Genomic DNA, 24,520 nt, shown 5'->3' with positions numbered 1-24,520 from the left:
CACATATAACCAAGATAACCACAAAATCCTCAGTATAAGCCCCATCTCTTTGCCTTTTCTATAATATTCAATCAATTAAAAATCATGTGGGTGTTTTATGGCTACATCCAGAATCATAAATGAATATTTCATTTAGTAAAAAAAAAAAATAGTTGGCCAATGTGCATATTCCATGACCTTGAAAATAATGAATTCTGAAAAAGGTTATTTTCTCACTAAGAAAATGTACTTTTACTGAAGCATCAGAAGGACAAACAAATCCACACTTTTCTTATTCAACTAAAAGTCAATGAGAGAGGGGAGATATTAAATCTTGTTACCCAAATGTGAGCGTAGCATGTCAGCTGCAAAGCTCCAGGATGTCCATTTAAAATTTTAATTAGATTATTTAAATGATCCAGTTTAGACGCTGTGGATTTTCTGTAAACCTTGCTTAAAACAAGAGTTAAATGAGACAATGGGAGCAGGGTTTCCCTCCTGGTTTAAAATAATGCCTTCCACTAAAGCATAATTGTACTTCAAACTGAAAAAGTGAGGGAATGTGATCACTCCATAGACCTTGGCAACAGCTCCCACCTGGGTAGCAAGGTTGTTGGCTATGTTGTTGGTAATTGGTTTCATTTAGTTTCTGAAATCCAACTATAGAAAAGTAGATGATTCTTTCCAGGAATACATTTAATACTTTTAACAAAGGAAAAGACTCCTCGCAATACATTCTCATTTACTTGGAAGAAAGAAAGGGAGAAAGGGAGGAAGAAAGGGCGGGCAAAACAGGCAAGTAGAAGCTCTCAATATTCAAATGAAGTGCTCTTCAAGTTTTTCTCTAGCTATAGAGTACCCAAAATGCAATTTTTTTTAGCTTTAAAGAATATTGCTATTAAAACATTTTACTGCTGTGGTTGAGCATTGACCTATGAATCAGGATGTCAAAGTTCAATTCCTGGTCACGGTACATGCCAGGGTTGCAGGCTCAATCCCCAGTGGGAGGTGTATAGGAGGCAGCCTGTCAATGATTCTCTCTCATCATGGATGTTTGTATCTCTCTCCCTCTCCCTTCCTCTCTGAAATCAATAAAAATATATTTTAAAAAAAACATTTTATTGCCACTTTTCTCTCAATACTTATTTGTAGATTTACAAACAGCAATATACTATATTAGTTTATTTTTTCTGCCTTCTGTATTCCTCCTTTCTCTAGTGCTTCTGCCCAAACAAGCTTGAATTTTGAAATAAAAGAATACTATATATCCTTTGTAAATTCTCTTTGATTATTTTCAGGGTCCTCCAATCTTTCTTATTAACTAACCTTTTCTTTTAATTCCTGTAATACCCTATTAAAATATTTTAGCAAAAATAATGAGCAATGTGCATGCCAAATTCTGAGGACTGAATGCAAATTTTGAATTGAACATTATTTTTTCTCTCACCATGTTTCTATAGTTTATTAAGTGCCCATAATTTTATGGACATGATACCAGGTATGTGACTATGTTAACTAATTCACCCTCACAATACTCAGTGAGATGGGTTAAATACCTTAGGCTCAGAAAGATAAAATCATGGGCTCTAAGTTACACAGCAAATCAAGATCGGAGGCCAAGCCTGCGCAATTTCAAAGACAGCATATACCACCCTCTGCACCTGTGACCTGTGGTTATGTTTCTCTAACTGCAGATAACAGTACAACATAAAGTTGATGATGATGATGGATGATGCTACTTGGAATCCCCAAAATGAATAAAACTGAACTGAGCCTGGAAGGCAATTTCACTAGGTTCCTTTCCAAAATGTGACTAAAAGGATTTGAAAACATGCATGTGTGCGAAAACTCTTATCTGTTTATGTGTTGCTGTTCATAATACATTAATTTGGAACCCATTTATAGGGTGAGTAAGATGATCATAACCCTGAATTATATTTCCTAATTTTGTTCTTTCCGGGGCAATTGTAAAGCCCACCAGCTTAGCAATGGGTACGGGGGGGAAAGAGTGTTCCCTGCAGCTGCTGCTCACTTCTGGCAGACTCGGAAAGCAACTGTGTTGGCAGCTTAACCAGGCATCTGGGACTGTCGGTGAATTAGTCTGAGTACTGACCTTCTAGATAGCCTTTAAACACTCTGCATTTGCCTTGCTTCATAATAAAGCGAATTTAACTCTTTGCATGATTATGGTTAGAAGTTATGAAACCCTCTCTAAATTAATCAATGCAACTTTATTTAATGAAATACAAAGGAAGTAACAAGTATTTGGCTTTCTTGAGAGCAAATTCTATTTGGTAAAAGTGAAATTTTAGATGAGCTACAACTTCTGCAAACTGGTTTTATATCTCATGATTTGAGGCCCTTCAGTTCTCTTACACGATCTTTAAGAGGGTACACTTCTAAATCATCCAATAAAGATGAAAAAAAGAAGGTATCGATCCTTTTAAATACCAAGAAGCATTTCACTTCACTTCGCTTTCTATTTCAATGTCTAGTGGTCCTTTGTGGAAATTATTTCTTAATTAAGTCTAAAGTACCCTTGAAGTAGTTTAAGAACATTATCTTTGTTTTGAGCCTTAACAAATATTAAAAAGTGTTTATGGCACTTAGTGTAAAAGTAGCTTCACTTATTGAAGTCTATTCCTGGAATCAGAGTTATTATTTTTTCTCCCGTTAAGGTTGACAATTTCTAATAGTTTACGATTTTTCTTAGACGTTTTTTACAAAATAAAGATTTCTTCAATGACCCCTTTTCTAGTTATTCATGTCTCCTTATAAAGAATAAGGTGAAAGGTCAGAAATGTGATGAATTACTTATTCATGCACACACATTTTTAAACAAATGAAATTATGACTACCAGGTTTATTGTTTATATACTTCTATATCAATAATATGCCAAGATTTCAATCTATGAATATATATACACACATAATAAATTCATCAGTAGAATTTTATAAACAACTAGAAATTTCTTTCAACATTTTATAACACTTGTTTAGCTAAAACTTCATTTAATGATAAAGACATTATCATATCTTAATCTTTGCAAAGTATATCCACTTATTTTCCCTGCGGAATTGGAGTTATTCTTCAAGCTGAAGATACCTTGGAGGTGATTCAAGTCTGACACCCTCTGAGCATTGACCCCTCGAGAGCGGAGATGTTTACTGGGGGTGGGGAGAGCCAGTGGCACAGTCATGGACAGAACTCTGATTCCTGAGGCCCAACTCCTTGGACTTTCCATTTACATATGCTGCTGCTCTGACATGAGATGTCAATAGGGTGGAATGAGATAATGCTTAAATCGAAAGGACCACGGAGCTTATTTTAAACTTTTATCCAATTTTGCTATAACAGATTTCTTATGCAGAATTTCCCCTATGGCCTATTATGATCTTTGGTTTGATTTTTTCACATAATGAAGTTATAATATCCTGACTTCAAACAAATTTCAGATAAAGAACACACACACACACACACACACACACACACACACACACATCTGAACTACATAGCAGCAATATCACTTCCAGTCATATTAACAGCTAACATAGGAAATACATTAATACTTTAAAAATGTTCTTATGGTGTTTCAGCAAGTAAATATCTTGCTCTATTTTCCTATAGTCAATGAGCAATAGCAGTATTGTGTTTTATTTCAAGCCTAATGCAATAAGCAAAACTTAAAATGTTCTCAAATAAAAATCCATAATAGAATATGGGTTATGATGTGTCTAAAAAAGGACTGAAACAACTTTACTAATCATAAGTAATATAGGTAGGTATATTTTAAATACAGTGTTAATTTGATTTCTGTTCACTATAGAAAGTTGCTCAAGAAGTCAGGGGTCTTTCATTTAAAAAATAAATCAAGAGCATGATATATATTCATGCACAAAAATGTATTGAACAATTTTTTATAAACATCAAGAAATTAATCTAGCCCTGGCCAGTTAGCTCATCGGGGATGCGTGCCAGACCATATTCTAGAAGGAGAAGATAAAAACTCTGCACTCACAATTTAGTGTCTATAGGGAAAAGGCAGAAAATATAAACAAGTTAAAAAGATGACAAGATAATTTCTGATAGTGACACTGTCTTAAATAATGTCAGGGGGTCTACTTTACATTATTAGCACATTTAGATTAATTTCTTTTTTTTATTTGTTATTGATTTTTTTCGAGAGAGATTTGTTGTTCTACTCTTTGCATTCATTGGTTGATTCTTGTATGTGTTCTGAATGGGAATGAACCCAACCTTGGCATATTGGGGACGCACTCATCAACTGAGCTAACTGGTCAGGGATAAATTAAGTTCTTGATGTTTACAATAATAAATATACCTTTTTCATTTCTAAATGCTGGTCACATCTCTCTGATTTATACTACCTAATTTTGTTTAAGTTAAAGAAGACAACGTTTGCCGAAACCGGTTTGGCTCGGTGAATAGAGCGTCGGCCTGTGGACTGAAATGTCCCAGGTTCGATTCCGGTCAAGGGCATGTACCTGGGTTGCGGGCCCATCCCCAATAGGAGATGTGCAGGAGGCAGCTGATCGATGTTTCTCTCTCATCGATGTTTCTATCTCTCTATCTCTCTCCCTTCCTCTCTGTAAAAAAAAAATCAATAAAATATATTTTTTAAAAAAAAGACAACGTTTTTGCAAGTGCCTTTATTCTCTTTCAAAATTTTTATTTTTAGACATTTGTATTTTTTTATTTCTTTATTGATTAAGTTATTACATATGTGTCCTTATCCCCACATTACCCCCCATCCCTTCCACTCATGCTCTCACCCCCCTGTTGTCTGTGCCCATTGCCTAGGCCTATATGCTTGCATATAAGTCCTTTGGTTGATCCCTCCCCCTTACTCCCACCCTCCCCTACCTTCCCTCTGAGGTTTGACGGTCTGTCCGATGCTTCTCTGACTCTGGATCTGTTTTTATTCATCAGTTTATGTTGTTCATTATATTCCACAAATGAGTGAGATCATGTGGTATTTATCTTTCTCTGACTGGCTTATTTCACTTAGCATAATGATCTCCAGTTTCATCCATGCTGTTGCAAGTGGTAAGAACTCCTCCTTTTTTACCACAGCATAGTATTCCATTGTGTAGATGTACCACAGTTTTTTAATCCACTCATCTACTGATGGGCACTTAGGCTGTTTCCAAATCTTAGCTATGGTGAATTGTGCTGCTATGAACATAGGGGTGCATATATCCTTTCTATTTTTAAACATTTAGATAAGGATAATGGCTCCTTAAAATGCCAACTTCTCCCCAATTTTAAATATTTTAATTTCAAGCCAGCAATGTTTCCTTTGAAATGCCTACTGACTGACACATCAAGAGTTAAATGTAGCAACTGCTTTTGTAAATTTTGGGGGGTTTTGTTTTGAAATCAATATCTCAGGAAAATAAGTCAATGATTAAGCCATGGTTTTTTTTTACCCTCACCAGAGTATGTTTCTATTGATGAGAGAGAGATACAGAGAAAGAGAGAAAGACAGAGAGAGAAACATTGACCCAACCAAGGATCAAACCTGAAATATGTGTCCTGATGACCGGAATGGAACCCTCAACCTTTAGGTATAAGGGACGACTCTTCAGCCAACTGAGCCACCCAGCCGGGGCACCATTGCTGTTTTTAAAACTGTTCTCTTTCGTTGCTTTTCCCAGTTTCACCTCTGCCCATTTGTAACCAGAATAAGAAACTTTTTTAAAAAGTTGACAATTTGTAAATTACAATGCCACAATAAGGAGCGTTTCTCCAGGGACTGACCAGCAAAAGACAAGTACTTCCTAATATTGCATTCCATCCCTTCCTGTCATATTAATGGCAGCATAGGAAGATGAGAGGACAAGAGTACTATTTTTTTTTCATTTTTATTTTTTATTTTTTGCCTGCCAGAGTCAGGGTTAGGGACTGGGTAGTAGGCAAGAGCTGTTTTAAAACAAATTAGATCTTTACTAAACCAAATAGGGGAGATATACTTAAAAAGTTATTTTTGGGTCAAATGTGGGTCAAATCAATTATACCTACGTTTTGCAGTGTTAGAATTCCTTACTGTGCTGCCCCACTACAATTAGGTTCTGTGCATGCTGCACCAAAATCATTCAAAATCTGTACATAGTTCTATTTCAATCTCTTTAACCATGTATGATGTCTGTATCCACTGGGTCCATCAAAACTTGATTTGTTGATATCAACCATAATTTTATATCAAGCCTCATATGAAGATTATATTTTCTATCTGTTTAATGAAGATAACTATACTTAAGGGTAAAAAGATCTACATCTATCCTCTCCGTTACACTGTTGCTTTTATTCTCCTAATTACCATCTTTCTCCCTTTGCTTATTTTTTTCACCTATTCTGCTATCTGACTCTGATCTCAAGAGAAATCCAGAAATCCCTTACTTATTCTTGTGTTTTTTTCTTTAGTCTACCTTTTAAAGTGAAAAACACCTTTAGATCCATGAGATATAAATCTTTCATCATTGATAAAACGTGGCAAGATGAAAAGGAACCTCTACAGAAGTTTCCAAAGGAGCATTTAGAAAGATACAATGAACGAAGCCCCTGGAAAAAAAAAAAAAAAAAAAAGACTTGCCAAGGAATCTGTCCCCTGTCACTGATTACTAACAGTGGATGGCTCATGCTACACTGCCTGAGATTAGTCTTCATAAAAAATAACTGTGAAGAAAGCCTCTTTTATTTAAATACTAGATCTTCAAGAAATAACTATTGACGATGAGAAATTATGAAAAATGCATATCCACTTATTTTGGTGTTAATTCTGGAGCTTCAATCCAAGGAGAAAACATATTGCTAGAGATATGTTAGCCTTTTCCCTTCTAAATTTACTTCTAAAATAATAAGCAGTTACCAGAGCTACAAGTTTTCATTTTTTTGAGATTTAAGAAAAATAAAATAACCTACAGACTTGCTGTATTCTGGAAGATAATTTTGAAATATATTCAGTCATCAAATATTTTTTCACCAAATATGCTTTACTTGAAGTATGGTGTATTTTTAAAATAGGCTAGCTACAACATTTTGTTCCTGATGATATTGTCATTTAACTTTCCGTAAAATAAGTCTAATATCTAATACATTAAAGTTGAATATTTTTATTAGTATTACTGCCAAAATTTCAACTTTCAAAAACTAGAGCATTCATTATCATACTGCATATTTCTGAGCAGTTAGACATAGCCAATATATGAGTATCTTTTATAATTTCTTTGTGTAGTCCAAACTTTATTGTCATAAATTTTGAAAGTATTTTTGTAATACAAATAATTAAAACCCAAAACATAAATACCAACTTTTTATATAATCTCAAAATGTGTATATATTTATCACCAGGGTTTCTTCACATTTTAAGGATATGGCACAGTAAAACAGAGTTACCTAATCTTTCTTAGGAAAATTTAATTTGATAGAAAATGGAGGCATTTCTTGTGAAAGAATAATCCCAGCTCTCCTATTCAGTTTCTCCATGCTGAACTCTTACTTGTCAAGTGTTTAACCACTGGCATTCATTCTAATACTTGCAACTTCCATTTTATTTCAGAAAGCCAGAAGGCCTCACGTGAGCAGAGAAGTCTAGCAGCACTTTCACTTAGGCTTATTAGTCTAGATTAAGATGTTCATCTCAAGAGATTATCTCTTTGAATTCTAGGATGACATGCCATGGAAGAAATTCCGTATTGATTCTGTCTTCCACAGATAAAAGATGTCTGAGATAACAGAAAATTCAAAGAGTTTTCTACAAAAAAATTCATTTCCCTATCAAGGTAAAACAGAAATGTTTTTTAATGTAAATACTAGCAAGGAAGACCTATTATATCAAAAATAAAGAATATAAATTATTTTTGTCCCCATTGAAAATGATAGAACTTGTGGTGCATAAGTACAACTCTCTAGGTACTTCATCCTTATTTTACATCTAGACTATCATTAAAGAATAAATTATATGGGATACTCTTCTCCAAAAGTATTTTAAAATCATTAACACACATACCTTACAATTGTTCCTATATAACACAAGATGATGTTGATTGAAAAAATCCAATCCCTTTAAGTTTTTACTTATCTGCATTTCTTAAACCTAAATGTATCTAAAAGAAGCTGTATTTCTTACCAAGAAGATATACTTCAGAGGCACCAGTGTACCAAATATAAACAGACAGTGAAATAACTTTGTTTGTTGTTATTTACCTTGAAATAAGTGAATTATTTTATCTTGAACTATCAGATACCACCAGATCATTGGAAGGCACAGTTAACTTAAGGACGTCCTGAAACATGAAAAGATTAACTGGCAGCTTAATTGAGGTCACTATTTTTTTTTTACAGAGAAGTAAGTTAAGCAAACAATATCTTTTCAGGGAAAGGTTTCTCATTTCTTTTGTTTAAAGGTTTAATTCAATTTTTAGTATTTCAAATAATAAAAGTGTTTTCCTTGAGCTTATATATTTTGTGGCATTTTTATGCTAAATCAATTCAAAATGTACCAAAATTCACCACTTTAAATTCTGACTCAATTACATTGTAAACATTTTGGCAAATAAATAGCCAAGTACAAAGGTTTTAAAAACACATAAATATCTGAAGATTTCATAATTAAATATAGTGTCTTAAGTGTTAAAGAAATGAGTAAACAGTGACATAACTTTTTACTTAGGAAGAAAATTTTTTATGCTGTACAAAAATATTGCTGAAACCAAAGATGCAAGAGCAATATAAACTTAGTTAATAAAAAGAAATGCCACTAGGAGACCAAACAGGATCTTACCTAAGGCACCTATTGTATGAAAGTGTTAAATGGATCCAGAACAGGACCAAAGAAGCCACTAAGGCACAAAGATGACAGAACAGCACCACCTAGTTCCCTCTTCAAAAGTTTCCAAATACGTATGAATCTCTGTCATCCTTTGGAAAACTAAATATATTTTTCAACTAAATCATTCAGTAGAAAGCTATGTTTTTGCACTTTATCGCTTGCAACAGAGCACTTACTTGAACTGCTTTAACTTTAAAGTTTCTTTTTGAAAAGAGCAAAATTAAAGATAATGTTTTAGCTGAGTTTTTTCTAGCTGTGCACTGTACTGTTGTATGTAATCCAGATAAATAAGTATTTAAATAGAGTCACTATACATGCTAGACCAGTGATTTTCATTTTTTTCCCCCATTCTATGGCACAGGTAAACTAATTAATGGAATTCTGCAGCACACCAAAAAAAATATATTTCATTTTTTGGCCGGTCTGACCAAAAAACGGTATAAATTTGATTCATTCACACCCGACAGCCATTATTGTGTTGGCTGTTGTCATTTTTTATTTGACAATCTAAGGGAAAAGAGGTCAGTGGCCCTGACTAAATAGTTAGCTATTGCATGTTTTAAAAATTATCAGGACACACCAGTGTGCCACAGCACACCGGTTGAAAATTACTATGCTAGACGACCACCATTATGATTTCCAAAGTATATATAAAAAATGTTTTATTCTACTTACTACAAAATATGTTTCACCTACTCCACAAATACCACTATAATAATATTCAAAACTGCCATACAATCTGTTAAAAATATGGCATCATTTGCAAGGTGAGGTCATCAGTCAAACTTAAATACTAAAAGAAGTGATATAAAAACATCCAGAATATTTGCAGCTCATTCATATGATTTTGTATTTCCTAACATTTTAAGTAATTGTATATAAAATGTATTTTGTTAAAAGTTTCTAAATGGTGTTCTCATCTGTCCTCCAGCCTTGTTTACCATGTAATTGATATTTCAATCATATTCAGAGCAGACTGAGCAAGAAAAAAAGATTTCAGGAACAACACTTAATCCACTCTCAAGAAGCAATATCATAGTAGTACAGGCTTTAATCAGGCACAATGTATTGTAATATAAGCAAGGGCCAGAGTTTTAATATATATGACAGTATACAAGCAGCATTGTTTCTAGATAGGACACTTTAGAAACGTTTTCCCTGAGGCATCAACAGCTCTTTAAATGACTGTCGCTGGTAACATCAAAATTGCTCAAGCAGAACGTCAGCTCTAAAAAACTAAATATTGTTGCTTGTTACTGAGATCCTTCTCGCAGACCTCTTCTCCCCTACATCCCTCAGCTGACCTGGTCATCTGTTCTGGCCCACTGAGCCTTTATGAAATTAAATGAATCATCCTCTTGAACAAATCAGTTAGAATGGAGCATGCTTGAATATTTCTTGTTCAACTTGTCACCTTCTTTCACATTGTATTAATAAAAATAAAAGAATAAAATAAACTGGCATCATACTGAGAATGTTTTTCAGGATAACAAACTAGAGAAATGAGAGCTCTTTAATCCAACCTTAAATAAATATCTTAAAAGCCCAGTGAATTTATAATATTGTTGTTAAACTAATGATTTCATATCCTCACTGATATACCCACATTCTGTTGCTATTGAAAAAAATGGAATGCTTATTTCAGGGGGGAAAAAAACAATTACATATTTTTATTTGCCTATTCTGTGTCTCAGCCACTAGACTATAGACTATAAACTCTATAAGGGCAGAAACTGTTTCCTTCCTGTTCATTTGTATTTATAACACTGCCTTCAAACATTTATTTGTTGAAAAATAAATCAATGAATGAACAAGTTATGCTTACGCAAGCCAAAGAGTATGAAAAATAAAATGATTGTAAAAATTTACACACACAAACACAGATTAAATGCACAGAAAAACAAAATTGAACACAAAATTACACTTAATTCAGTCTACTTCCTAATAATTAAAATGACTAATGGAGCAACAATTTACTAGTTTTCAAAGCTGATGTATGGATGTAATTTCATGAGAAAAAAATGTATGACCCCCAACTCAGATAACTACAAAATTAATTTATAAAACCTGTTGACAGCAAAAGAAAGCTTCTGAAATGTATACAGACATATGTATCAAAATAAAAATCTCTTTACATGTGTAAAAATTTTAAATACTGAATAATGCATGGGTAGATATAAAAATTCAATTTTAGGAAAGGTATTTTAAGAGCACACAGTTAATGTAATAAAATATCCTGAGGGGGGAAGTGGAAAAAAAAAAACATGCTATTTCTACAATTTGCAATCATCCATAAGATCTCTCTACAATACATCACCAAAGAATGGATGTGGTGCCAATCCCTGAATTTGCAGTGCAGAAACTGAGCTGCAAGAGAAGTAACTTGCCCCAAGTGTCTAAAATAGGGGCATGGCTTAGATGAGAATTTAGGTCCTTTGATTCCTACTATTATGTCTTGCTGCTGCAAACATTTCCCCAAATCAAAGCCTGAAGTAGTCCAATGATATCACTTCCTCTGCACAATAGAGAACTCACACTACAAAATAAAGAACACCCACCAGGCCAGCCTCATTACCACTTCCACACTGACTGTAGTTTGGCATAGCCGCTGCTTGTGTTCCACTCAAGAATCAGGAGTATCTATCACTCACTCTTTCTCTATCACCAAATCACGTCCATTCTTCATCTTGGCACACCCAGGTTACAAAGGTCTTAGGAGAAACTATCCTTAATGCCTGATTAAATTTACTGTAATTTAATACTAAAAACATCATTAAAAGATACATATTCTTAGTCTTCCCAACCTGTCCATACCCAACCTGCAAGCATAGTTGTTGCATTACGAAATTACTTTTTTGCTATCATATCCTTCAAAAATAACCTGTTCTGCTTTATTGGTAGTCTGAACTTGCACAGTCAATAAAGTTTGGAAAAGCAAAACAAAACATTAAAGCAAATCGGACTTTATGACCTATACCAGACATCTAAAACATATATGAACTTATTTCTCTACCCATATCTTTATCTTAGCTATGCCATGGAAGTGAAAAGATATGGCAAATTGAAGTTTCACAACACCTTTAGTCTTATCTCACCCATAGCACTTCTATGTTAAAAAATAAAGCAGAGATATGAAATTATCCTCTGTAAATTTTATTTGACTCTTAACAATATATTCATAAATGTTATTGAACACACTAGGGGCCCTGTGCATGAATTCGTGCACCTTTAAAGGAACTGTGGGCCATGAGGCTGCAGTGGGCACAGGGGCAGGTCTCGGCCCATCCTCCATGCCCCCGCCACAGCCCCAGGTGCCCTGTCTGTGGGCAGCCCCATTCCCGCTGCTGCCACTCCCACACACTGACAGCACAGAGCTATTGGGGCCTGCGCCAGCAGCGGGTGCGAGCAGCAGCTGCTGCCACGATCACCCCTCAGGAGCAGGGGGAGGTGAAGCCCTCAGGGGCTATGGGGGCCAGCAGCCACCGCTCATACCTGCTGACAGCGCCGAGCGATCGGGACCTCGGGACCGGCACTGGGCGCCGGCTGCAGGTGCAAGTGGGGCCGGCGCTGGCAGTGGGTGTGAGAGGTGGCTGCTGCCCCGATTGCCCCTCAGGAGCAGGGAGAGGTGGAGAAGCCCTGAGGGGTGATCAGGGCCAGCCGTCGTCGCTGCTTGCACCTGCTGACAGTGTTGAGTGATTGGGGCCAGCACCAGCAGCAGGTGCGAGCGCCAGGTGGGACTGCAGCATGCAGGAGCAAAGAATCTTCAGTAACCACCAGAGGCTTGCCCTAATGATAGTGACCAGTGCCCCGCCTTGGTCTGGCACCCTGGCTCACCTGCTCCACCATCCCACCGCATCCAATGCCCACCATGTCTTGCACTCTGCTGCCTGCTGCTGATGACCACCATGTTCCGTGCATGCCCCCTGTTGGTCGGTGCATGTCATAACGACCGGTTGTTCGATTGTTAGGTTGTTATGCCGCTTGGTCTATTTGCATATTAGCCTTTTATTATATAGGATAACTTTTTTCATGCTAGTTAACATCAAATCTTTCTATAAAGACAATGCACTTAGTATAACGTTCTTCTGATGAATATTATGGATATCATATTTAATATGGTAAAAGGACAAGAATGTTGGTCTGAAATGCTTTAGCATTTAAAGTAACAGGTAAGGTTCCTCTTATATCAAATTGAAAAATCATTATGACTAAAAACATTGAAAAATATGAAGGTGTAACTCTTCCTCATATTCCTAGTATTTCAGATACCATGTGGTTACACATAAAACATTAAAATATGTCATTTCTGCCTAGCTAGCATGGCTCAGTGGCTGAGCATCAACCTATGGACCAGGAGGTCATGGTTGGATTCAGGGTCAGGGCACATGCCTGAGTTGTGAGCTCAATCCCCAGTAGGGGATACGCAGGAGGCAGCCTATCAATGATTCTCTTTGATCATTGATGTTTTTATCTCTCTCTCCCTCTCCCTTCCTCTCTGATATCAATAAAATAATATTTTAAAAAATAAATAAAATAAAATAACGTATTTCATATCTAATAATAGATTTATAGGAATATCTTCAATATAATGAATAGAATTCAGTAACAAACTGAAATAATTTTTCATCACATCAAAACAGTAAAATAATCAATAAAAATTGCTTCCCAAGCTACATTCCTTTTATTCACTAGGCTCTGGAAAGTTGATCAGCAAGAGTTAAACAGTCACTTTATACAGGAGGTTAATCTTCTGTGGTTGTTGTATCATCCTGACACACTTTAACATAAAGCATGATATTACTAACAGAAGCTATGGGGGAATGTAATTCTTAATATCAACTCCTTAAAGTGGCAATAATGCCTAATAAATTGAGCTCATTTAATCTACTTTATTTACTGAATATGTATTTCAGCATAAGGATGACACAATAATTTCAGCACCTGGCATCAGGTAAATCTTAAAGTTAGCCTATTTAATATCTTTTCAAATGCCAAGAGTCATGAAATAGTAAAAAAAAAAAAAAAAAATCAGGAAAATTGATTTTTTAATTGAAAGAAAATCTAAATGACTTTTAAGAAAAGCTACATTTCACTGATAATTTTTAGGAAAAGCATTTGTAAAACACTTTCTGTGGAAATAGAGTCACTACAAATTGTAGAAAGTCTTTTCTCCTTTGGTGTTCAGATCCCAATAACTATATTTAAATTATCTTCTAAATCAATTAATATTCCCAGCCTACCTCACACTGTCCTTTAATATTAAAAAAGAAATAAAATCAAATTCAGCCACAGAAAACGTATCTCCAATCTCAGGAGTATGAGTAAGCATTAAAACACAAAACAAAATTAAATAGCAAACAAACAAACAAACAAAAACACCACATCAGTATTTAGGATTTTCTTTAAAAGGCCTTTTAAATAAAAAAAAGGATGAAACTCCCCCAGTTCCACTGAGAAGAATGTAGTCTGAATCTGTACTTCAGGGACTACTCAGAGAATCTCTACCCTATAGCTTGGCAATAACAAAAGCAGGTCAATCCACACTGATAATCTGGCAGATCAAGGTCAGTTTGTAATTCCTCTTTGTTTATACATTTATCCAGCAATACCTGCTACCCTAAATAGAACAATAAGGTGATTTGGCTTTCTGTTTACCCAAAGTCGTCATCAGGAATATTTTTGAGGCTGGGATATAAATCTTTAGTAAGTAGGGGGGAGGGGGGAAGAAGGGGAAAGGCCCAGGGAAATTGGAGAGATCCAAAGCTGTGAGACAAATGTTTTCAGTGCAAATTTGAACTGCCTACCGTAAGCGAAAGCTTTGATTCCATGTTTTTGTGAAGGATGTCATTATTTATAATTGTTTGTGTTTCTTAGTATCTATTTGTGTCCTCTGTACATTACATACAAATGAAAATTCACTGCAAATATTTATTCTGTTCTTGTATACTGTATTGGCATTTTGGCAGTTCTAACATAAATTCTTAAGTATTATTTGGATCCAATTAAAGAGATGTGTCAAGATTAAATGGATTGGGAGAAAACTAATCAATCAGTGGAATGAAAACATTGAGAAAAGACACAGATCAGACACTGGATTAGGCCCTTGTAATAAAATGAAGACTAAGACCCTGTACGTTAGGGGCTTATAGTCCAGGAGAAGAGACAGATAGGTAAATACCAAACATTCCAAATATTATAGTAAAAATATACAAAGGGGTTTTAGAGATCATAGCATTGACAAAATAATGTTTAGTTCTCTTGTTAATTAAAAAGATATAAATGCTTAAAATAATTAATAAAAGGCAGATGGCATTATTTTGTCTACTAAAACAAATACATCAGATTCTGGTTAAAAATTATCATAATAAAAAATCTCCTATGCATTCCTGGATACTAGTAACTATTAACATGCCACTAATAATAATATGGCTTCAAAAATAATGCAATTGTATAAAATAAAATAAAAATTGGTTAAAATTGTTAGTGTATCAACTTATAAAATGTTTTTATCACAACAGTCATAAATAAAAGAACTCATAACAGTTGTATTTACTAATTAAACTCAAATTTTTGATATACTACACAGAGGAATACAAGTATGCCAAAGGTACAATTAATGAAAATACACTCTCAATCTCATGCAATGTAAGAAAATATCCTCCTTATAAATTGTGACATACTAAATGAGCCAATTCTTGTAGTTCTTCCTTCACAAATTAATTCCCTGTTTTAAAAAGATACCTCTCTCTCTCTCTCTCTCTCTCTCTCTCTCTCCCCTCTCCCTCCCCCTCCCTCCTTTCCTCCCTTCTTTCCCTCCTTCCCTCCCTCTGCACAGGATGCTTGAGAATGAGTTCAATGTTTCTCTATACTGTCACAATTGTCCAAACTGCATCCAAATCAAAAACTTAAAATGTAATGTCTCAAGTTTAGCAACGCACTGACATTTGGCAGCCCATGAAGATCTCAGGCAATTAATATGATCTAAAAATCTATAGCCTAAAATAATAAGTAGGATAACTTCGAGATCCCACCAAAGCAAAATGTGTTAATGGGCTAGTTAGGGAATAGAGTATTGATTTAGGAACAATTTCTGATTCTTCTTTTTGCTTGGGAGAGTGAAAGGAACGATCCCTATTCAGGATAAGAGATACACATATTCACTCATTATTGTACTTCATTCCCAGTGCAAGGAACTATTTAGAAATAACAGATACTGTATTATGTATCACAATGGTGAATTTCATTCTGCCTTGGCAGGGTAACTAGTAAGTGCAAAATGTGAGTAACTGCTTGCTGTACTAGAGTCATAGATATATAATTGCCTTCAGAAAAATCCTTCTCTGAATACCACCTACACATTAATACATGACACTGAATTTACAGCCAGACCCCTGTTCTATCCCACATGATCCCTGAAAAGGCTTTGAAATGAGGACACGTGCATAATTAAGGCACACTGAATATCACAGTACATGTAACAAACCAGAGTATTATGAATCCTTAGGGGAACCTCATAGAACTAATACATTTTCTAAAGAAAGCTGCACATGAGTAAAGAGAGCCTAAAATGCTAATTAGATCCTCTCAGTGAAAGCTATAGAAAAGTTGATTCTTGAATCCTGAAGTTGGGCACAGAATGGAACATTTGTATACAGAAAGACTGAAGAGAGAGAGAAAAAAAAGAATTTGACATCAAAGCCCCTCAATAGATGATTTATACAATTCACGAGAAAATAAATGAAGCAAAATAAAAATATAACAGTGGGAGAATTCCAAACCTCCTGAAAGGGTTAAGAATGAGAACTGATTTCCTATTAGAAAGGGATTATGTAACAACAGAGGGAAATAGTCAGCCTAGCATATGCTAATTTAGTAGGCTTTGCCAGGCATTTCTGTGTGTGTTTGGCTGGCTGTCTTATATTCTTTCCCTCCTCTTTTTGCCATTTTTAGTATGAGACTAAGGAGGTTGAACTCACACAATATGCAATAACAATAACAAAAACAAGTAAAAGCACATTGCACATGATTTAACCTTGCTACATAAAACATTGGGGCACTTGCCTTGGAGGGCGAAAGGAAAAACACCCACGCTGTGTGTTCAGTATATATGTTTTAGCAATACTCCCTCTCTGTATTCTTCATTCCTTGTTAATTTCTTTTACTGAGTCTTTCAGGTTGGTAGCATGGTCAGGAATAGGAGAGATTTTTTATTCCTGGAGAGTGTTAAGGAAGCCGAGTGTCTATTCAGACTTCAGCACATAAAGTAGATGTCAGTAAAGGAATGACGATTACATAAGACACTTATCACACATTTTATTTGATGTTAAATATAAATATTCTAATCATTTCTCATTGCAACCTAAGTACTACTTCAGATTGAAAAGCAGGGGACGTATAAGGTGTGATCATGAACTGAAGGTACAGGTGTGAGGGACATTTTCCCTAGGGGCATAGGACAAGCTAGTGTAATGCATGCATTTATTAAGAAAGTAAAAACAGATTTTATGTACTATAAATCTTAGTCCTTGATGTTTCAGTCAGGGTTTGAAAGACACTTGCATTTTTAAATGCACACAATTTTAACAAAGACACTAAAAATATTTCTTTACAAGAACAAATTAATTGGCTTTATAAATTATACCAAATCAATATAGCAGCTATACACTTAGCAGTCGGCAGCACAGCCTCATTAGGAAGGTGCTTTCTCACTGCGTTCCCAAAGATGACTTTAGATAAACAATGTGCAGTTACTGTAAATAAACCATTGCCACGTATATAAATTTATTAGGGAGTCGATTTGACCTATAAAAGGACTTTTGTTTTCTTATGTGAAATCATTTGCACGGCTTAAAACACACTCAGCTTTAAGACCTTATAGTCCTGAAAGTAAAGGAATGCTTATTCTTAGTTTCTAAACAATCCCTAATGACACGTCAATATCTAGCCCCCGGAGAAGCTGTTTAACTATTAGGTACCAGGGGTTTCCCCTTCAGCATTCAAATGGCTGAAATATAATTTAAATATTCAAGTAAAAACTATTTGCTGAGTCAGAAAGTGTTATCCCCAAAGTTGAATAATGACTGCCTTAATATTTACTTCAAAGTCCTCTAAAATAGAATGTGAATAATTAATGGCCAGCCCTGTCCCTGGCAGATCTCCTTGCAACCTCAGCCCTGGGTCTATTCAGGTAGCAGAGGTTCTCATCACTCAGTTTCATAAGCACAAAAGAAGGTCCAGAATAAAAGCTCAGCTCTACTGCAGATTCAGAAACTGTAAACCTGGCTCCTGTGTTTTTAAGTAGAAAAGTTAACCATTGTTCCAACCTAAGGAAATTTATTTTAAAAATAGACTTGTTAACGTTCATAAACAGGGTAAAAGAAAATAATGAGTGCAAACAAATTCTTGCCTTTTCCTTACACTTTATTCCTGGGAGCCCCAAACTCTGATTACTGATAAAATTATAAAGCTATCCTTCAGCCCTAAAAATAACTGTACAGTTTAAACTTGTATATATGTGCATATAGAGATAAATGATTGAGGAATATTTCCTTTTTCAATAATTACATCTCTGATTTTGGCATTAATATTTAACTGATACCTAATTTAGCAGAATATTTACTTTCCTAAATTTTAAATATGCTACATACTTTTAAGATGAAAATAATTTCATACCTGTTTAAAGAAAACCACTGAACACATTTACAGAATCAACTGGTCTCATTTCTTAAATAAAAATTACATGCATAAAATGTTCAATTATTTGTTCTGTAGCAAATGGAATCAAAATAAATAAAGCTGCATTAGTTACTGTTATCTGATAGGCTTCCATGATAGGCTACCCATAAAAATTGGTCCGCTACTCTTACTTTTATTAAGGAACCTATTTTATGCTTTTGCCTTTGTGATAAATAATATTGTTCACAGTGGGAATATTCTCTACTAATTAGACATTAACACAAATTCCATGTCATAACCCTAAATAAACTATATGAACATATACTGAATACTTAATCCCTATTTGTTTTAAAACTATTGTATTCTCATAATACAGGAAATGCTCCAGTAAAAAAAAAAAAAAAAAGCCAAGGGAATGATTCCTTTCCTAGCCCAACATAGATTAGACCCACCACATGGAAACAACTGCATAGAAATCCTATTTTAACTTTGCTATTTATCTTCATTAAACTGACCCAGGTTCCTGATAGTTTTCACAAAAACTATTCATCTCACTATTCATTTGATGAAAATGATAATTGTATTAGGATTTATTTATTACATTAATCTCTAAACAAAATAGGTGTTCTCTCATTTACTTGGTCATGAGCTCACGTGATTAGAAATACTTTCTGGATCATTTCTGGTTATAAAAGCTGAAGGTCGGTTCGAGTCCACTGCAGGCTGTGAAAGAGTCCCCATTTCACTCCTGCCCCAGGACTGCTTTCCTGTGTGTCTGTGCGCTGCAGAGCACATAAGGCCAAGATGCCATTTGCATCATCACACAGCAGGGGGCTTCAGCTGCCACTGCTCTAGGTTAATCCTCACCCACCTCCTTACACAAGGAATGTGCGGAAGATGCCTTTTTTTTTTTTTTTTTGGTACTACAAAACTGCACTCCAAAAATGCTTGACATTTTCAAATAAAATGGTGGCAATGAACTTGTCCTTTTAAATGTTTTTGGTTAAATCAGTAAATTTAAATCATGCCCTCCTTCAAAAAAATTTTTGTTTTCATGGAAAGAGTTTGCAATCTAATCTAATGCAAAATATTTGGAATTTGTAAAGAAAAAAAAAAGTGTCTGGAAACTAAATGTTAAAAACTGGTCAGACTGCATTCACTTACAAATTTATATCAAGAGCTATTGCTATGTTACTTTTCCATAGGCAAACTGCTTCCTAAATTAATATAGCTTATAAAATGTTAAAATTAACTCAAGTACATTATTTAACAAAGTATGAGTGCTGATATATTATGAAGAGAAGGGATGATTTAACTCCATCATAATTAATTAGGACATACCTATTTTCAACTAAGCACTATTTATTATTCATCTACTAAATATAGAAGACGAAGACTGAACAGGTAAGGCTTGGGGCTTGTCCTCAAGAAGCTCAAGTTAACAATCATCTGGGCACTAGAGCCATTTTAGAGGGTGAACAATCCAGTATCTTCCAATCATACAAAGGGTTTCTGACGTCAGCTTGAGAATTCTGCTTCCTTGGTTTGTGATTTCCTTTCTCACTGTCCCCTCAGCCTGTTCAGCCAGCTGCTATGCAATGGACAATTTTACCCAGGAGGTTTACAATGTGTATCAAAAGGAGAATTCTTCCTCAACAAATCTCATAGAATGCATGTTAGCACGATCAAATAAAACATCAATATGCCAGGCCTATGTTATAGTATTAATGTACCCAAAGTCCTTCCTAATAAATAAATCTTACTTGTCTCAATCATATAATTCCCCATAGACTGCTTATTTTAAAAATAAAATTGATATAGTTTGATATTGATTTTAGGCCACTTTAAAATGCATGCTTAGGATGTCTTCCAACATTTTTGCACTTCCATTTGCTCTTGAAGTGATTTAAGTAATTTTTTCTTTAAGAAAAATGACATTTCAGTATGTAAATGTGGGGCAAATAGTATTCAAGTACCTTGCTTCTAGTTGAGAAGGCAGGAAGAGGCCATCTCAGTTGATGCTTACCCTTGTCATATTAATTTCCCAGAGTTCTAATAGTTGTACAAATGGGGAGAAGACAATAAAGTAAGCTGCCATATCTTAATGCAAAGTTAGTCCAGAGACCCCTCATATTTGCAGGGAGATTTTCTTAATTACTAAGTGTCTGATGTTTTCTTAAGTTATAGTCATATACAGACTCTACTTTTCAAAGTCACAGCTATTAATCAAAAAAGGGTGGAGAGAGCTATTCCCAGGAGCTGCATTCAGTATTAAAGCTTGACAAGACTAAGGTTATTACATAGAGAGGTAAAATAGTAGGAGAATTTTAGGAAGCATTAAGTCATCTATTTTATTTAATGTACATAGTGCATTTTATATTATAATGTGTTTTATAAAAATGTAAGAGAAAGATGCATGTTTCAATGTTTCTGGATCTGTTTTGTTCATCAGTTTATTTTGTTCATTAGATTCCACATATAAGTGAGATCATGTGATACTTGTCAGACTTATTTCATTTAGCATAATACTTCCCAGGTATTGCAGAGGGAAAGGGTGGGAGTGGTGGGAAGAGATTAACCTAAGGACTTATAGGCATATATACATAGCCCATGGGCAAACAATAGTACTGGGAAGGCCTGGGAGAGGGCAGGAAAGGGAAGGAGGGGATCAAAGGAGGAAAGAAAGGGCATCTATAATACTTTCAACAATAAAAAATTATATATATATGAAGTTAATGACACATACACATACTCGGGCAAACAATATGTATGTCCAGTTGACCTTTAATTTGAAGATCTTTCTTTCTGAATATAATATACCATTTACCAGAATGTTCCAGGGCAAAAGAAAACACACAAATAAACAAAAAATTAACTAAAAAAACAAAAGTCCCAGTATTTGTGTTGGATGTGTTTTTGTATAAGATAAACTCTAAAAAGGAAATAAAGTTCTCAACAAAATTTGGGTCTATTTTCTGGTTATATTTTGCCCTTGTCTCTTTTTCACCCTTTCTAGGACAGTTCCTGGTTAAACAAGACAGTCTCCATCTTTGCAGTGCCTCCTCAGGCATGGCAAGGGATATAGCTTCTGCAAGGGTTAGCTATTGAACTGGATCTACTCTGCAGCCAAGAGAGGTCTTAGTTACAGGTGGCAAGCTTTTCACTTCTCATTCTAAAGAAATTCATTTCTCTAAAGGATCCCTTGCTCTTACCTCAGATTTTTCCTCTGTCTATGATGGAGGAAAAGGAAAAAATAGCTTAACACCAAATCAAATTTTTTCTAAGTAGTCTAATCCCAAGTTACACTTTAATCAGAAACATGTTTATTTGCTAACCATTTATCTCATAAAGATCTATTGGGGATAAATTGATAGGTGTTTTAGAATTAAACGATTTAAGCTTTTTCTTTTTATTTCTTTTTTTAATGCATGATATCATTGACTTGATTCTCACCATTGGCTTGTCATTCTACACATTAACAAGTCAGAAGATTGATTTTGCTTCTCAGAAAACGGAAAAAAATGGTGATGTATAAAACAGTGAAAACACAGAGATGATATGTCCAAACGGGTCCTCTTCTATAAAATAAAGCATATTGCAAGAAAGTGGATGATAACACAAAGGATAAATAAATTGATTGGTATTAACTGAAGTAACCGGCTGCTACCATGATAGTGCTGACAAAACTAAAAATAAGAAGCTGTAGACTGCCCATAGTATCTGCCTAGTCATAACTGCTAGCAGGCAGAGCAGACTCCCCCTAGCCAAAGGCAGTTGCTCACTATTGCCCCTACCACCCTGCCTTCCCTGCACACAGAAAAGACAGACCTGCTAAGTATTTCATCTGTGTCCTGGAAATAAGCTTTCCCTTTACAACCTCACCAAGTCCTAATAAAATAGTCGGGTGGTGGGAGAAACACAAGCCTGGGCCCCGAAGCAATGTTTTCAGACAAGACTAAGACAAGGAAGGCATGAGCAATTTGTTTGAGCAAGAACTGACAGTATCAACAAAGTGTGATGTGCCTGTGGAGCAGTGTTTGATAAATGGGAGGCAGCCATAAACATGAGAAGACAATCCAGTGGTGCTTTGCACCCCCTCCCCCTTCTAGGTTTTTTTTTTCTTCTTCTTTAAATCCTCTCTCTCTTTTGGTGTATTAATATGGCCTGATCTAAGATGCTCACAAGTACACAGATATCATTGGGCCGGTGCTCTCTCCCTGGTTGCTGTATCGGACACTTATTTATTTATTTGGACCTGCTGCTGGTGCTGCTGCTGGTTGCAGTGGTGCATTTTCCCTGGCATACCCACACGCCTTCCACCCCACCCCCAGTGGGCTGTGAAAGCGACACTGTCTTAATCAGTGGTTTACATACTTAATAAAAGACACCCATGCCCTTAAAAAAAAAGAGAGAGACTGCAGCTGATGGAATCTTCCGGGTAGAGAAAGTAAATCCTCCTCGGGCTGAGAGCGAGAGGGGCACCGGCAGACAGTTATTTCGCAGTGCACTGAATAGACAATTCGCAGGGAAATGTTGAAGGCAGAGAGGAGACGACCCCCAAGTGCAGTCCATTGCCCACACGCTCTATAATAAATAATCTTCGAGCCCCAGCCCAGCAGTGTGTGCAATGACGTGCTGGGGCCAGCTCACACAGATTGGCGAGGAAAACATATCCAGCGGTGTCGAATTTTCATCACAATCACCAAATTAACTGATTTCCCCACATAACACTCCTCTACCCGGCGTGGCGCGAGCGCGGGAGCGCGCGTGAACACACACACACACACACACACACACACACACACTCGCGCGCGCACACACACACACACACACAGGCAGGCACACACACACAGGAGCTGAGAAATACAAGTTACTGAGAGGTGAAGCGGGGTCGCTGGGAGAGTGTTTCAGCACCGATTAGAAACCCAAGTAACGTGTCAGCCGGCTACCAGGGTTACTTGTGCGAGGGTGGGGGTGTGAGCGCTGGGAAATGGGACGAGGCAGCCTAAGCAGGAAGAATGGGCTGTCTGCCTTCTCGGGGATTACGGCGTATGACATATCTGAAATTTACATCCAACATAAAATACACAAGATTGCCACCAAAATATTCTAAAGAATACCTCTGCAAGGTCAGCTAGTTAATTCGGGAAAATTCTGTCCACTAGCTCTTCTTTCATATTCATAAATATGCATACATAAAATACGGTCCCGGTCTGTATCCCGGAGGAGGACAGGAGAGAGGATGCATTCCAAGAACTTGCTGAAAGATGGTTCATTGACCTCATTTAAATCCTCCAAAGGCCGAGTGGGTTTTGCACGCCTGTGGGTCTACATGTGCTTTACTTTCACATTCCTTTTACCCAGAGACACATACATTTGATCAACTTATCTTTCCGCACATACACAAATAATGACAGAGGGGTTATAGGTGGGCAAAGATTGAAGGAGAAATCAAGAGTCACCTAGCTTTAAAAAAAAAAAAAACCCTATCGACCATCCTTTCACATCCATTCTCCCCGAATCTCACACTCAAACCACAATCCCCACACTACTCTCTTCAAAGCAACAATCTTCCTCCTTACAGCCCCTGCCCGCCGAGCCCTAGAACGCCGCCTCCGCCTCCACCACCACCCCGAAGTGTGCTCTCCCCGTGCACTCCTCCTCCAAACACCGCCGCTTATTTCCCCATCAGCACCGTCCTCCCGGTGCCCACAGACCCTCCCTCCCTCCCCCAAAAGCGCGTCTGGGGGACAGTGCACCTCAGCTCCCTAGTCCCTCCGCATCCAAACCCAGGGATTTGCATAATCACAGTGTTCTGTGCAGTTTCCCTCCACTGCGGTCCTCGGGGTTCTCACATTTTACGTGGAAGGGTAGCATTAATTACGGAAAGAAGCGGCAGAGAGCGGATGGAGAGGTCGGGATCTAAGCGAAAACCCCGAGCAGAAAGTAACTGTTAGGATGCATATATTTCTTTGCTGGGGGGGGGGGGGGGGGGGGAAAAAAAAAAAAAAAAA

At 36.2% G+C, this 24,520-nt stretch overlaps 1 protein-coding gene across 2 annotated transcripts in view; it reads right to left on the bottom strand.

Annotated features, from left to right (window-relative positions):
- CADM2 (cell adhesion molecule 2) overlaps window positions 1–24,520 on the bottom strand; it is a 1,203,315-nt gene that overhangs the window by 1,177,884 nt on the left and 911 nt on the right. The gene's annotated exons all lie outside the window — the stretch shown is intronic.

The sequence above is a fragment of the Myotis brandtii genome, unplaced genomic scaffold, assembly GCF_000412655.1.
Source record: "Myotis brandtii unplaced genomic scaffold, ASM41265v1 scaffold546, whole genome shotgun sequence".
Lineage (NCBI taxonomy): Eukaryota > Metazoa > Chordata > Mammalia > Chiroptera > Vespertilionidae > Myotis > Myotis brandtii.
This window is presented reverse-complemented; position numbering and strand designations above follow the sequence as displayed.